General features: G+C 41.5%; 1 protein-coding gene across 1 annotated transcript in view; it reads right to left on the reverse strand.

Moving 5' to 3' along the window:
* Nucleotides 1–3236, reverse strand: part of Il31ra (interleukin 31 receptor A) — a 50096-nt gene extending 46860 nt beyond the window's left edge. The window contains exon 1 of the mRNA XM_087896886.1: nucleotides 3041–3236. The gene's annotated coding sequence lies outside the window, so the exon portion shown is untranslated. The remainder of the gene's footprint in view (nucleotides 1–3040) is intronic.
* Between the last annotated feature and the right edge of the window lie 11804 nt (nucleotides 3237–15040).

Genomic DNA, 15040 nt, shown 5'->3' on the forward strand with positions numbered 1-15040 from the left:
GTCACACCCATGCCTGGAACTCCAGCTCTGTCCTAGATGGATGGATGATGACTCAGGTTTGGGGCTGCCAGTCCAGTTCCAGGTTAAATGAGAAACCTTTTCTCAAGGGAATGAGGCAGGCAGCATTAGAACGGGATGCCAAGGTCCTCCTCTGGACTCCACATGCACTTGTGGGCAGGAACACTGGCATGTGTACACACACACACACACACACACACACACGATGAACACACATGCAGTACTATTGATTGAGGAAAATAATAAAACATGCTGCAACCAGGGTGACAGATTCTAACAGGGTAGCCACAAGACCACAGCCTTGTGAAAGATTTCTCAAAACCCAAAAGTCTCCTTTCCAGGTTGCCCAGAACCAGTGAAGGCTTTTCTGATTACAGGGTTAGCAGCAGGGAAAGCCCAAGGGAAGGGATGTAGGACTTCCTGTGTTAGAAAGGCAATACCCCTGCTATCCCTCAACTGTCTCTTAGAGGGGTAAGTGAGTGACTCATTCTCTGTCAGGAAAATAATAATAGGGAATTCACAAGCATTCTGCTGTGCTCCCACGAAGAACTACAGCCACTTCCTCCCGATCCTGTGTCGTCAGCCTTCATTTTGAAATGGAGTACTATGAAATGGGTAACTGCTCTTCAAAGAGAGACCCCTTCCTAGGAACTGGCCTGCTCAGAGGAAATGCATTGGAACAGAGAATTTGGTAGAGCCCCAGAATTCCTGAACAGTACAATGGATATGCCATCCTGGACTCTTAGTGGCCTCGGTGATGCCACTTCTCCATCTTACACTTACCAACGATGACACCACAGCAGCTGCCATCAGGGATGAGGAAACCACCCAAGCAGTTACTGCTGGCCACAAGCAGTGGCCAGGATGGAGAGGGGACGTGGGAGTCTCCTGACTCTGATAAAGTTGTCTCTACCCCCTCTCATCCTACCACAGGCTACAGCGCAAAGGAGCGAGAGAGGTGGCCATCCCACTTCCTGGCAATCCTGCCCACCACACGACACCCTTGCCATTTCAGTTCTCTCTCAAGGTGGGCTCTTAGATGTCAACATTGTCTGATGCCATTTTTTACTTCCTTTCATTCAGTCAGTCATTCATAATCCTTTCAACTATTTGTCGACAACCATCCTGTGCTGGACACAGTGGAGTAAAGCTGTCAACCAAGTCTTATTAGTCTGAGAAATACTGAGGGGCTGAGAGAGGCAGGGCAGCTTGCTTGATAGTGTCAGCACCTCCAGTGTTAAGTCTAAGGTACTGGACCTTATGGCCACGCCCACTTTGCTTTCCCAGTCTTTACAAACACCAAGCTGCCCTGGCAGGAGGGTACTGAGGCACAGTACTGAGTACAGTACCTCAGAGTTCCCCACAGGATCTGCTGTATACTTTTTCTTCTTTTGTTGAAATACAAGGGTCCTCTCTTCTCATTCTCTCGCTGCTGCTGCTGTATGCGAGTTAATGTGTGAGCATGTATGCAGAGGTCAGAGCTCAACTGGCGTCTCGACCTTTTAAAGAATGTGTAAGTTTGAGTATTTTGCCTAAATGTATGTCTATACATCATATACGTGCCTGATGCCTGCAGAGGCTGCAAGTGGCATCAGGTGCCCTGGAGTTAGAGACAGCTGTGAGTGGCCTTGTGGGTGCTGGGAACTGGAACTAAACCCACGTCCTCTGGTAGGACAGCCGAGGCTCAGCCATCTCTCTCTGATCTAGCACTCAGTGGTTCAACTAGCCTGGTCCCAGAGACCCTCCTGTCTGCCGGGATTACAGACTGTGTACTGTTGTGCTCAGCTCTTCCATGGGCTCCAGGGGATTGAACGTGGGTCCTTATGCCTGTGTGGCAAGCACTATACCACCTGAGCCCTCTCTAGCCCCTCATTCTCTAAAATGCTGATGTGGATCCTAAAATAATAATGATCTCAGCTTTATACAGCACTTACACGGGTATTTTTACTTAAGTCCCTGAAGTAAATAAGGTAGATAACTTATGTTTCATATTTATTTACATTATTTAAAATTGTGTAAAATATATTTTATCTATTATATTTTATAAGTTATTTAAGATTGCTATTTTTTCCTAAGCCAAACTCAGCCAAATATTAGCAATTTAAACTTAAGAAGTAGTGGTCCCACAATTTAAACTTAAGAAGTAGTGGTCCCCTTACTTTTATATGAGGGCATTGAATGCTTTCCCAGGACGAAGTTAAGAGATGTCAGATATCTGCCTTCAGTCCTAAAGTCAGTAAGCCCATGTGGGAAGTGAGCTGTTCCAAGGGAGAATGCTCGAAAAGGCCAGCAACCAGACTGACAAGATCACAGCCACATAAGAGCCCACTAGGTGTTAATTACATTGTATCATCTGGACCCTCATCCACAAATTCCTGTAGACCTGGCGCAGTCTCCACTTCATAGACAAGCAAATTGGACATCAGAGAGTCTGTAAACATTTTACAGAAGAAAAACACGGTTTGTGAAGGACAAACATAAATCCAAGCTCTTCGGTACAGGCTTTCAACTCAACTGTCTGATAGTGCTCAGCGCTTTCTTCTCCCCTATCTCTCCTGCTCCAAAACTCTACTAGCCACAGGCTCTGGCTCCAACTCACCTAGCTGTAATTGTCATTAGTCTGCAGTTTAATTCTGTTTTTAATTTTTTTAATTTTTTAACGATTTAATTTTTGTAAATTTCATTTTGCATTCTGACCACAGTTCTCCCTTCCACCCCTCCTCCCATCCTCCCTTTCGTTACGAAAATTTTCCTAACCTCTCATCCTCGACCCCCATGACTCCTCACCACAGCTTTTGAGAACATGACTATAAAAGAGTCCACCAACTACCAACTTCTGTCTCAGGAGTGACCCCAACAGCTGTCTCAGGAGTGACCCCAACAGCTGCCTCAGGAGTGACCCCCAACAGCTGTCTCAGGAGCGATCCGTGAATGGGCTCTGACCCATCATTTTAAGCGAGCAAATTCATATCTAGTAGGAAGAAGGGAGTCTGATTATCAACAGCTGAGTCCTCACACTCACCTTCATGATTAGGCGGTACCCCATCTTGTCCGGCTGGTTTCAAGGATCCTTGTGGAAGTCAATGCAATGAACAACCCAGGACCTAGAGGGTGATGTGCACTTTATCATCAGGGAAATGTGTGCTTCCTGTTGCTCTGAGGGCTTCCCTTTAGCTTTTAAATCCAGCCCAGCCCAGTGTGGCACTTACCCACTTGTGCTGGGAAATGGGTTGCATTACAGTAACTGCACAGTTAAATGAATAATTGTAGGCTTCTGTTAGACCACTCAACTTAAAAGGAAGTGCCATCGAAGACGCCATAAACAACTCAAGGAAATTGCTCAACTTTCAAGTTTATATTTGGGAAGTCTCGACAAATGTGGCAGTGGATATGAAACATTTTGCTTGTCCTCAACTTGAAGAATGCAATAGGCAACCATGACATGTGTCAACCAGGAAGGAGCTAGAAGGAAGAGATGATGGTAGATAACTCTGAAAAGAGGTTTATAATTCTTGCTTCTGTCCAAACTGAGCTGTGTATCTATATTTGAACCGAGCAGAAACCCGGCTTAGGTACCAACATTAATGCTGAATACTAAGAGTATATGAATCCCTTGCTATGTGCTGGGATCAGTACTAAGAGCTTTGGTCTTCTAAATTGGTCATCACAATAATCCTGTGAGATTAACAGAAATCCTACTGCTGAGGTGAAGAAATTCAAATTAGTTGAGAAACTGAACAAAATGTGGAGCTGTGTTGGTTAATTTTCTGTCAAGTTGACACAAGTTGTAATGATCTGAGCGGAGGGAACCTCAGTTGAGAAGATGCCTCTGTAAGATCTGGCTGTAGGCAAGACTGTTGGGCATTTTCTTAATTAGCGATTGACAGGAGAAGGCCCAGCCTACTGTGAGTGATGCCGTCTCTGGGCTGGTGACCCCAGATTCAGTAAGAAAGCAGGCTGACCAAACCATGAGGAGGAGCAAGCCAGTAAGCAGCACAGTTTGATGGCCTATGCATCAGCTCCTGCCTCCAGGTTCCGGACCTGCTTGAGTTCCTGCCCTGACTTCCTTCAATGGACTGTGATTCAGGCTATGTAGAACAAATAAAACGTTTCTTCTACAAATTGCTTCTGGTCACGGTGTTCCGCCACAGCGGTAGAAAAGTAACTAAGATAGGAGCCAAGAACTAAACCAAGGCCACCTGACGTTGTTTCCTAGACACCAAGGTCACATTAGATGATTTGGGGGATCCCTTTGAGTGCCACAATTCGGCAGCCTTTTGTAAATGACTGATAAAGTCAACATGGAGAAATAAAAACCAGAGAAGAGGTTGTGCCATAACAGGGAAGAAACACAGCCTATGTTTTAGGATAAGGTACACAGCAGAAAAAAAAAATGACATCTTGAAATTTACAGGCAAGTGGATGGAGCTAGAAATCATCATATTGAGTGAGGTAACCCAGACCCAGACCCAGAAAGACAATTATCACATGTACTCACTCATAAATGGTTTTTAGACATAAAGCAAAGAAAACCAGCCTACAAATCACAATCCCAGAGAACCTAGACAACAATGAGGACCCTAAGAGGGACATACATGGATCTAATCTGCATGGGAAGTAGAAAAAGACAAGATCTCCTGAGTAAATTGGGAGCATGGGGACCATGGGAGAGGGTTGATGGCAGAAAGATCATAAGAGCCAGAAGACCAGGAAGTTTGTATTGAGGTTGTATCTCCTAGAAATGACAGAGAAGCTACTCCCATGATACATTAATATTATGGTTGATGAAATCAGGCCTGAAAAAAATGATAATATTAATGGACATATTAACAGGAAGGAGAAAAATCCACAATCTGCCCCCAGACCAAGAACTATAGGCAACTAATGACTGCTGAGAGAGAGAGACAGTCTCTCCCGACGATGAGCACCCTCATTGGTTATCCAGTACAAAGTACTCGGGCCTGCAGTTATATAATACAAGCCACACTAATCAAACTCAGAAGGCTGCGTTTATGCATTTCTATTACATGTAACAATAGTGATCAAAATGAAGCCATCGATTTGCGAGGGAGTGGGGGTATAGGAGGAGTTTTAGAGAAGGAAGATGAGGGGTTAGCGGAAGGACAGGGATGGGGAAAGCATGCATTTTTATTTTAATTAAATTTTTAAATATATTTTTTTTCAAAAAAAGTGGGAAGTGAAAAATGATAAATGAGTTAGTTGTTAAATGAGAATGCCGAGGCCTCAAAGTATCTAAAGGATGCCAATAGGAAATAAGCATAATTATGCTATAGTATCCCACATGGTTCCTTGGTAGCAGTGGAGTAAGCCTTTAATCCCCGCACTCAGAGGGGCAGTGAGTTTGAGGCCAGCCTGGTCTACAGAATGAGTTCTAGAACAACCAGAGAGCCAGAGCTACACAGAGAAAACCTGCCCCAAAACAAAACAGAAAGCAGCTAAGTGACAAACTGATGGCTTGATGGACAGTTTCCTATGAAATGGTCTTTGAGTTGTAGCCCCTGAGGCTGCTCCACTCATAAACCACACCCTGAAGAGCAGGGCAATGAGCAGACCATCGTTTGTTAGTGGAGAGCACAGATGAAAGCACTGGATATGCCATTTACCAGGAATTCCACTTTTGTACACTTACTGAAGAGGAACAGCAGTGGGGTTTTCTGGAGACACACCCTTGAGGATGATTAGCACGGCAGTGTTTGCAAAACCCAAATAGGTGCTGAAGACACAACTCAGAAATTCAGAAATCCTGGCTGCTCTTCCGGAGGACCCGGGTTTGGCTCCCAGCAACCTCTTCAGGGGGCTCACGACTGCCTGTAATTCTAGTTCCAGGGCATCCAGTACCCTCTTTTAGATTCCTCCGGCACACAGTGCAGCAGACACACAGGTGCGTGCACTCATGTACACACACACACATGATAATAAACCTATTTTTAAACACACTTATTGTTTTTTAAAAACTGTAACTTGTAAACTAATATGTAATTTTAAAATTTATAATTTTTTTTTTAAAAAGAGCTCCTTGGACTTCCCTGACTTGACCTGTAATCTGGAATTCTGAGATAAAACAGGTCCTTTGACCTCAAGGCTGTTGTTTGTATGTGTATTTTATCAGAGCAATGGAAATAAAACTAACACAGCAAGAAAACCAGCACCAGAGTAAAGAGACTGTCTTTAAAAGTGGGGGTGGGGATGGGGAGCATCAACAACTTCATACAAGATAGGGGACTCATATCTAAGATCTATAAAGAACTACTAAATTAAACACCAAAAGACCCCAAACCATCCAAACAACAAACGGGCTAATGAGGAATTCTCAAAAGAAGAAATACCAACGGTCAATAAATACTGGAAAAAGTTTGTAACATCTGTGGTCAGCAGGGAATGCAAATTAAAACTAGAGTGAGTCATAGTTTGTGTCACTCCACTCAGAACATCAAGACAACAAACGACAAATCTTGACAAGGATATGGGGAAAGAAGAACCCTCAACTCACTGCTGGCTGAGATACAGATTTGTGCAGCTACTGTAAAAATAAGTATGGTAGTTCTTCAAGAAACAAAAACTAGAGTCACCAGCGGACCAAAGTCAGCCTATCACAAAGCTAAGTGCACGTTCAGGTTTCTGGTTATATTGTTCACAACAGCCAGGAAAAGGAACTAGACCAGATCTCCATCAGCAAATATGAGTGGACAAAGACAATGTGGAACACAGTCATAAAGTAATTTTATGTGGTCGTAAAGAAAAATTAGATCATTATAACATCTGTAAGAATATTGATGGAAATCATTATGTTAATTAAAATAAACCAGGCTTAGAAAAACAAATGCCATGTAGTTTTGTTCATACTCAGATCTTAGTTGAAAGTGTGTATATGTGTTTCTTTGTGTGTATGTGTGTGTGTACCTGTGTGTATAGTTCACAAAACTAGAAAGGTGATCAGGAGAGGAAATCTTAGGGGGATGGCAAATAGAGGGGGTAATGTAATAGGAAAGCAGAAAAAGGGACCAACTGGGGAAAAAAAGGGAACCACTGAGAGGAAAGAGGGGCCTGGAGAAGGGTGGTGGTGAGGGGAACAAATGAGAACAAGGTCTAAAGACACATACGTATGAAGGTACTATGACAGAACCCAAACTCTGTTAGGTCACCTAAAAAAAATAATTAAAAAAAAAACCAATCAGCCAGATACTGGACATTCTTCTCTAGGGTCTAATCTGCTGGAGCTGCCCCCACACTGCAGGCTTGAACCAGCATGTACATCCTGCATACTAACCCAGTGTTCTCTGTCTATCAGACTTCAGGCCACGTAAGCCATTCCCAACCTCTAGACCCAACATGCCCATACAACCTCTCCTCTGCCCCAACCTGCTATGCCCACATCAGACACAGAACAAAAGAAGTCCACAGGCCCAGAAATCATTATAAAAATACAAACAATATGAAAAAGCAAACCAACCTCTCCTCTCTATAATCCACCAGTCCTGTGGAAGTGTTCGCAAATGAGAATTACCGGGTGAACGCCAGAATACAGAATTTAAAAGAACAAATGAAATCCAAAGAAACCAAGAAATAATAAAACAAGAGCATTGATTAATGAAAGAGAAAACAATACAAAGGATGAGCAAATCGAAGGGCCTGGCTCTTTGAGAAGATGAGCAGGACTGACAGATCCCAACTAACCAAAAAGGATAGGAGCCAAGTTAACAGAATCAGAAATGGACACGAAAACATTACACAGATACCAAAGGAATTCAGGATATTTTAAGGGAAGAATTTAAAAACCTGTACTCCAATAAGTTGAGAAACCTAAAATAAATAGATGAATTTCGAGATTCAAACCATCAAAACCAAAAAGAGGTCAACAGCCTAAATAGATGCAAAATTAATGAGTTTAAAATAGTAATAAAAAGGCTTCTAGCTACAAATGGCTCAGGCCCTGAGGGATCAGCAGAATTTTACTTTCTGTTTCAAAGACCCACAGTAAACATTCTTTAAACTATTAAAAAAAACCAACTAAACAAATTTTAAACGAACAAAGGAACACTCCAAAACTCCTATGAGGACGGTATCGTTCTACTACCAACATCAGGTGAAGACAGGACAAAAAAGAAAGCCATAGGCCAATATTACTGATGAACACAGACTCAAATATGCTCGATAAAATACTTGCAAACAGAATACTGGCATACATCAACAACATTATCCTCTATTACCAAGTTAGCCTTATCCTGAAAATGTAGGGTTGGTTCAACATACACAGGTCAATAAATGTAATAAACCACATAAATGGACTTAAGAAAAAAATAATCGCATAATCATTTCAACAGAAGCAAAAATTAAAAAGCTAGTGACAAAGTCCAACATGACTTCATGATAAAAATCCTAGAGAATATAGAGCTAGAGAGAATATACCTCAACATAATAAAAGCTATACATGAGAAACCCACAGCCTACCATCCTCTTAATTGAGAAAAGCATGAAGCAGTTCCACTGAAATCAGCAACAAGAGTTTCCCCTATTCTCACTTCTTTTCAACATTGTGCGTGACCTACTAGCCGGAATCATAAGGTAAGAGAAGGAAACGAGATCATAGACACACTCCCATTCACAATAGCCTCAAAAAAATACCCGGGAATAAATCTAGCCAAGGCAGTGAAGAACGGCTACAGTGAAAACTCTAAACCTCTGAAGAGAGAGATAAAGGCATTAGACAATGGAAAGACATCCCATGCTAATGGATTGGCAGAATATTGTGAAAATAACCATTTTACTAAAAGCCATTTACAGATTTAATGCAATTCCAATCAAAATCACCATTCCATCCCAGAGATAGAAAAAAAAAAAACATCCTAAAAGTCACACGAACCACAAAAGACCCCAGATAGCAAAAACAATACTGATTAAAAAAAAAAAAAGAACAATGCTGGAGGAATTGCCACTACAGATCTTAATATATATTACAAAGTCAGAGAAGTAAAAATATGGTACTAGCACAAAAATGGATATGCAACCAATGGAACAAAATCAAAGACCCAAACATGAGTACTCATAACTTCAGCCATTTAATATTCACAAGGGTGCTAAGATCCACACACTGGTGAAAAGAAAGTATCCTCAACCAACGGTGCTGGAAAAACTGGATGCCTACAGGAAGAGAAAACCTCAGACTTGTAGCTTTCCCTTTGCACAACACCAAATGGACCAAAGCCCTAGGCGTGACACCGCTGGGACAAACGTAGGCGGGGTCCTGCCTGACACAGGTGCAGGAGAGGGCTTTCTGAACAGGATTTGATTTGCCCAAGAAGTAAGGCCACTGATTAACAAGTAGGACTTCATAAAACTGAAAAAGCTTCTGCCCAGTTAAAGGAACAATTGGGTGAAAAGGAAGTCTACAGAATGGGAGATTATCTTTCCCAGCTAGACATGTCAGAATTCATATACATAATGTATAAAGAATGCCTCAGTGCTTAGGAGGCAGAGAAAGACAGATCTCTTAATTCAAGGCCAATCTGGTCTACAGTGAGAGACTTCTAGGACAACAGAAAAATCTCAAAATACAAAAACAAAACAAAACAAAACAAAAAACTAAAATAATAAATAAAAAATGCCCAAAGAGTAAAAAAAAAAAAATGACCCATTTAAAAAAGAGCCTGGGTCCCTCAGTTAAGATATCTCCGTCTCTAGTCCCATATCCATCCTTCCTCCATCTCAACCATCCCAGTCCCCCAAGCTCTCCCCAACCCTCCCCTTCTCTCTCTCTCTCTCCCCCTCTCCCCTTCCCTCTATCCCCCTGCCCCCATGCTCCCAACTTTTGCCTGACAATCTTGTCTGCTTCCAATTTCCAGAAGAATCTATATATGTTTTTCTTTGGGTTCACCTTATTACTTAGCTTCTCTAGGATCATGAACTATATAGGCTCAATGTCCTTTTTTTATGGCTAGAATCCACTAATGAGTGAGTACATTCCATATTCATATTTTGGGTCTGGGTTATCTCACTCAGGATAGTGTTTTCTACTTCCATCCATTTGAATGCAAAATTTAAGATGTCATTGTTTTTTACCGGTGAGTAGTACTCTAATGTGTAGATGTTCCACACTTTCTTTATTCATTCTTCTGTTGAGGGACATCTTGGTTGTTTCTAGGTCTGGCTATTACGAATAATGCTACTATGAACATATTTGAACAAATGCTTTTGTAGTATGATTGGGCATCTTTTGGGTATATTCCTAAGAGTGGTGGTATTGCTGGATTCTGAGGTAGGTTGACTCCTAATTTTCTGAGAAATCACCACACTGATTTCCAAAGTGGTTGCACAAGTTTGCATTCCCACCAGTAAAGGGTGAGCGTTCCCCTTACTCCACATCCTCTCCAGCATAAGCTATCATTGGTGTTTTCAGGAGTCCACGGGGATGACCCCAGCTAGGACCCTAGGCAATGGAGAAGAGGATGACTGAACTGGCCTTGTTCCATAGTCAGACTGATGACTATCTTGAATATGACCATAAAACCTTTGTCCAGCGACAGATGGAGACAGAGACAGAGACCCACATCGGGGCACTGGACTAAGCTCCCAAGGTCCAGTTGAAGAGCAGAAGGAGGGAGAATATGAGCAAGGAAGTCAGGACCACGAGGTGTTGGTTCACCCACTGAGACAGTGTGCCTGAGCTAATGGGAGCTCACCAACTCCAGCTGGACTGGGAATGAATGAGCATAGGATCAAACTGGACCCTCTGAATGTGGCTGACAATTGAGGCAGACTGATGGGCCACTGGGATTTGTCTCTACTGCATGTACTGGCTTTTTGGGATCCTATTCTCTTTAGATGCATACCTTCCTAAGCCTGGATGTAGGGGTTAGGGCCCTGGACTTCCCACAGGGCAGGGTGCCTTGACCTCTCTTAAAACTGGAGGGGGGTGGGTGAGGGTGGGGGGAGCAGGAAGAAAGTGGGAATTTTGATTGGTATTATTTATAAAGTATTTTTAAAGAGAGAGAGAGAGAGAGAGAGAGAGAGAGAGAGAGAGAGAGAGAAAAGAGCCTGGGAACTGAATCAATAGTTCTCGGGGGAGGGAGGAGGAGGCTAAGAAATATCTCATCCTAGCAATTAGGAAATGTAAACCAAAACAACTTGGAGATTTTGTTTTTCCCCAGTCAGAATGGCAATGATTCACAAGATAACTGACAACAAATGCAGGAGGGGCCTGGGGAAAGGAGAGCCCTCATTCACTGGGAGTAGGACTGCACCCCGGTGCAGCCACTATAGAAGTAGATGTGGAGAATTCTCAAAAAACTAATCTCTCGCTAATAACATTCTAGAAAAGTCAACTGAAGAATTATCCAAAAAGGGTTTTGGAATTAAATGTTGAACAGTTATAATACTCTGGGAATATATTTGCAATCTTGTGACATTTGATAGTCAATATTTCCTTAGGTCAATATTGATCTGTTTCCAAACATAAATCTTTAACCTACCTAAGTATGCCTCCTCTAGCTATGACCTCCAACTGGATACTCTCAAGAGGCAACTATCCCATTGCTGGCCTTAGGAGCTTATCAGGCTGATTGCAATTGTGGTTCCACTACCTCAGGACAGGAAAGCTTCAGCAAGATGCAATTCCACTCAAAAACAATGGAAATCATGCACTTTGTAGGGTTTCTGAAACTTCCTTTTCTTACGTAAAACAAATGACATAGACATACTCCCTTGCCAGGAAGTACAAATGGATCTCATTACCTTATCACGCCAACTATTATGTATTATCACAATTTCCTGGAAACTCTTCAGGCTTTTTAAGCCTTTGACTCATTACTTTTAAAAATGTTTCCTTAAAAACAACGAGTGGCAGGGTTTTCGGCTCTTTTCCATAATTATACATAGCTCACTAATACAAAATGTTTTTTCCACATTGTTATGACTGGAAAGAAACTATGAAGGAAAAGAGCACATAGCTCCATGCCCCTCGTGTCTTTCAAGTTTTATGCCTGGTATGAGTCACGGTCAGCACAGAGTCATTAGGAGCTCGCCTACCAATGATTCTTGGGCTTTGCTGGACCTGCCTCTCAGTTCTGCTTCTCTGGTTGCTGACCTGTCAGTTCTGCTCTCTACTCCTCCCTCTCCCCGGCACTGATAAGCATGCTATGTCCTAAGGTAAAGCAAGCACAAGTAATTCCCACCTTGAAGAGGAGGTCTACCGCATCTTTCAGGCTCTCAGCAAACACACTGAATTGGCACAGTTGTATCCCTGCAAACCGCATGGCACTCTCTCATATTAAAATTTATGCATTTGTATAGCTGTGTTTCTCAACTTTTAAAAGCCTTTTTTTTTCTTTTATGACCTGATCATTTTTATTCTCAAGGGCTCTTATTTTTTAATGGAATTTTCTATGTAGCAGAAAATTTGAAAGGCTAGTCTGCCTATTTTGGCAGTTTGCCATTCACTTTCTTCTGTATTCTGCAGAATGTCTGGCAGTTTCTTCTGTGAAGCAGAAACCCTGAAGGACTATCCTGTCTTTCGGAATGTTCAGCAGTCACTATTCTGTGGGTCCTGCATGTCCAGTTCACAAAGCATACCATTAAGCAGTCCAGGTAAAAGTAGTTTCTTGCCCAAATGGCTAGCCTTGTCACATTGAAGGTAAATTCCATAACAAGTTTCTTCAGTGCCCATCAACCTCTCTGAAGCAATTGGTGCTGCCAGAAGCAGGTATGTTTCACTGTCGAGAAAAGGCTAATTTCTTAAAACATTTTAAATGCCATATTCCATAGATCTTTGAAGTGTTGAAGATTATCTTTCTGAAATATATCTTTGCATATCTAGAAAGCCTAAGTAACATGACTACATGTTTGGCCACTATAAATGACTACCTATTAATCTGCAATTTTTAATTATACATTACATTTTAAAAAGAGCTGTCTAAACAAAATACCTTAATCATATTACATATTACAAATTTAACCTTAAATTTGTATCAATCAATAGGGCTGGAGAGATGGCTCAACGGTTAAGAGCATTGCCTGTTCTTCCAAAGGTCCTGAGTTCAATTCCTAGCAACCACATGGTGTCTCACAACCACCTATAATGAGGTCTGGTGCCCTCTTCTGGCCTGCAGACATATATGCAAACAGAACACTGTATACATAATAAGTAAATAAATAAATATTTTTTAAAAATTTGTATCAACAGACCAAGATTCAAACCAATGCAAAATATTCATCTCTATATATTATCTCCCTTATATTTTTTAAAAAAGAGATTAACCATTAAAGATTTATACCCAACCCCTTTTAAATGAAAGCACACATTTATAATAATCATTTTGGGAATTTGGGCATAGTTTTCTCCAAACTGCTTCTTGCTTTTAGTTGGGCAAAGTATTTTTAGGGTTCATGGAGAAATTTGGAGGGAACCTTGTTCCATCAAACCACATTAGGCTGGAAGGAATGTGGAAACAAAAGCAGAATCTCTTTTCAAAAGCAACATATCCTTAGACCAAAATTTAAAAGTCAAGATACCTTTATGTTGCTTTAACTTAGCAGCCTATACAACAAAATGGCTGCGTAGTTAGCTCATTGACAGTCAAAAAATTCAAACAAAACACAATACTATATATAATCCAGATTCTATGTATTTTCCATCTTTATGTGGCTTTTTCTTTACTCCTTTAATCTATGACTGACTGTGCTCTTATATTAACTGTCTATATTCTTTATTTTCTCTCTCCCAAGCCTATGTACATTTTTTGAACACACTATGACCCATTCAGAGGTTTATTTCTGTCTGAATCTGTCTTTATTGAGTATCTGTAATCATTTTCTGATCAGGAGTGCTTTTAAAGTGGTGAGCAGCTTGGTAGCAGCAGTTCTGAATGCTGGCTCCACCTCTGTTGGCCTTTTAACATTGCAGAGGTTATGTTCACTGCCAGTTCTGGGACTATTGGAGGGAGCTATGCTTACTATCTCAATTCTGGGAAGCAGCATGCAGCACATAAACCCTTTTTGTCTGAGTAAAAGCTAAATCTGCCATTCAGCATGCTGTGTGACCTGGAATGTCTCCATGTATGGTGGCAGGAATCTGCCATGCTTTCCTGCCTGTACACGTCTAGCAGACCAATCCAGTTGTTTTCCCAGGAAGGGGTACTAAGTGGCAGGCATGCTCTCAGCTACTTATTTTCCTCTGAACCTTGAGCTGGCATTAAAGCACCCAAACCTGAAGTGTGTGGCTGGCCATGCAGGTTTGATTGATGTCTTGAGCATATTTCTAGCTAATACATCTTAAATTAACCCATTTCTATTGTATTTTACCACGAGGCTCATGGTTTGTTACCTCTTGCTTCCTGGGCAGCTACATGGTGTCTCTTTGCCTCTACCTATTCTCTTTATATATCTCTGTTTGGATTTCCCACCTGGCTTTCCTCTGCTAAGCCATTGGCCAAAAACAGCTTTATTCATTATTCAATAAAAGCAACACATATACAAGACATCCCATATCAGAGAGCTGAGGTCTCTTGGCAATCTGTTCCTGGCATTTTTCGTTGGCTTTCTTACTTTGATCAACATAAAAATCAGATTCATTCCAAGTGACCCCATGTAGTTGATAGTCTCTGACACTAAAAATCATGTCAAGTTTCTATGTATCATATGGGATGAAGTCTTGGTCTAAAGCTGTATGGAATACAATTGGTCTTTTGGGTTACTGACTCCATACAAATGGATCTTTCCTTTCAGTCATGGTTGCAGGATATTTGATCATACTGTGACACTCTAAGACTGTTATTAAAGTTAACCTTAAATTGTGGGATATTTGACTATATTGTGATCCTCCAAGACTATTAATAAAGTTAACCTTGAATTAGGTGGTGGAGTCAACAACTTGTTGACCGGAATTAGCCACAGAGATTTTTGAAGACCCATGTTATGTATGATATAACAGAGAGGCACAGGGAAGAGTAGGGAGGTGCCAAGAAAGATTCATGGGCCTTTTAGATATGAGAAGCACGGAGAGAGAAGGAAA

This window comes from Myodes glareolus, chromosome 15, assembly GCF_982192425.1.
Source record: "Myodes glareolus chromosome 15, mMyoGla1.1, whole genome shotgun sequence".
NCBI lineage: Eukaryota > Metazoa > Chordata > Mammalia > Rodentia > Cricetidae > Myodes > Myodes glareolus.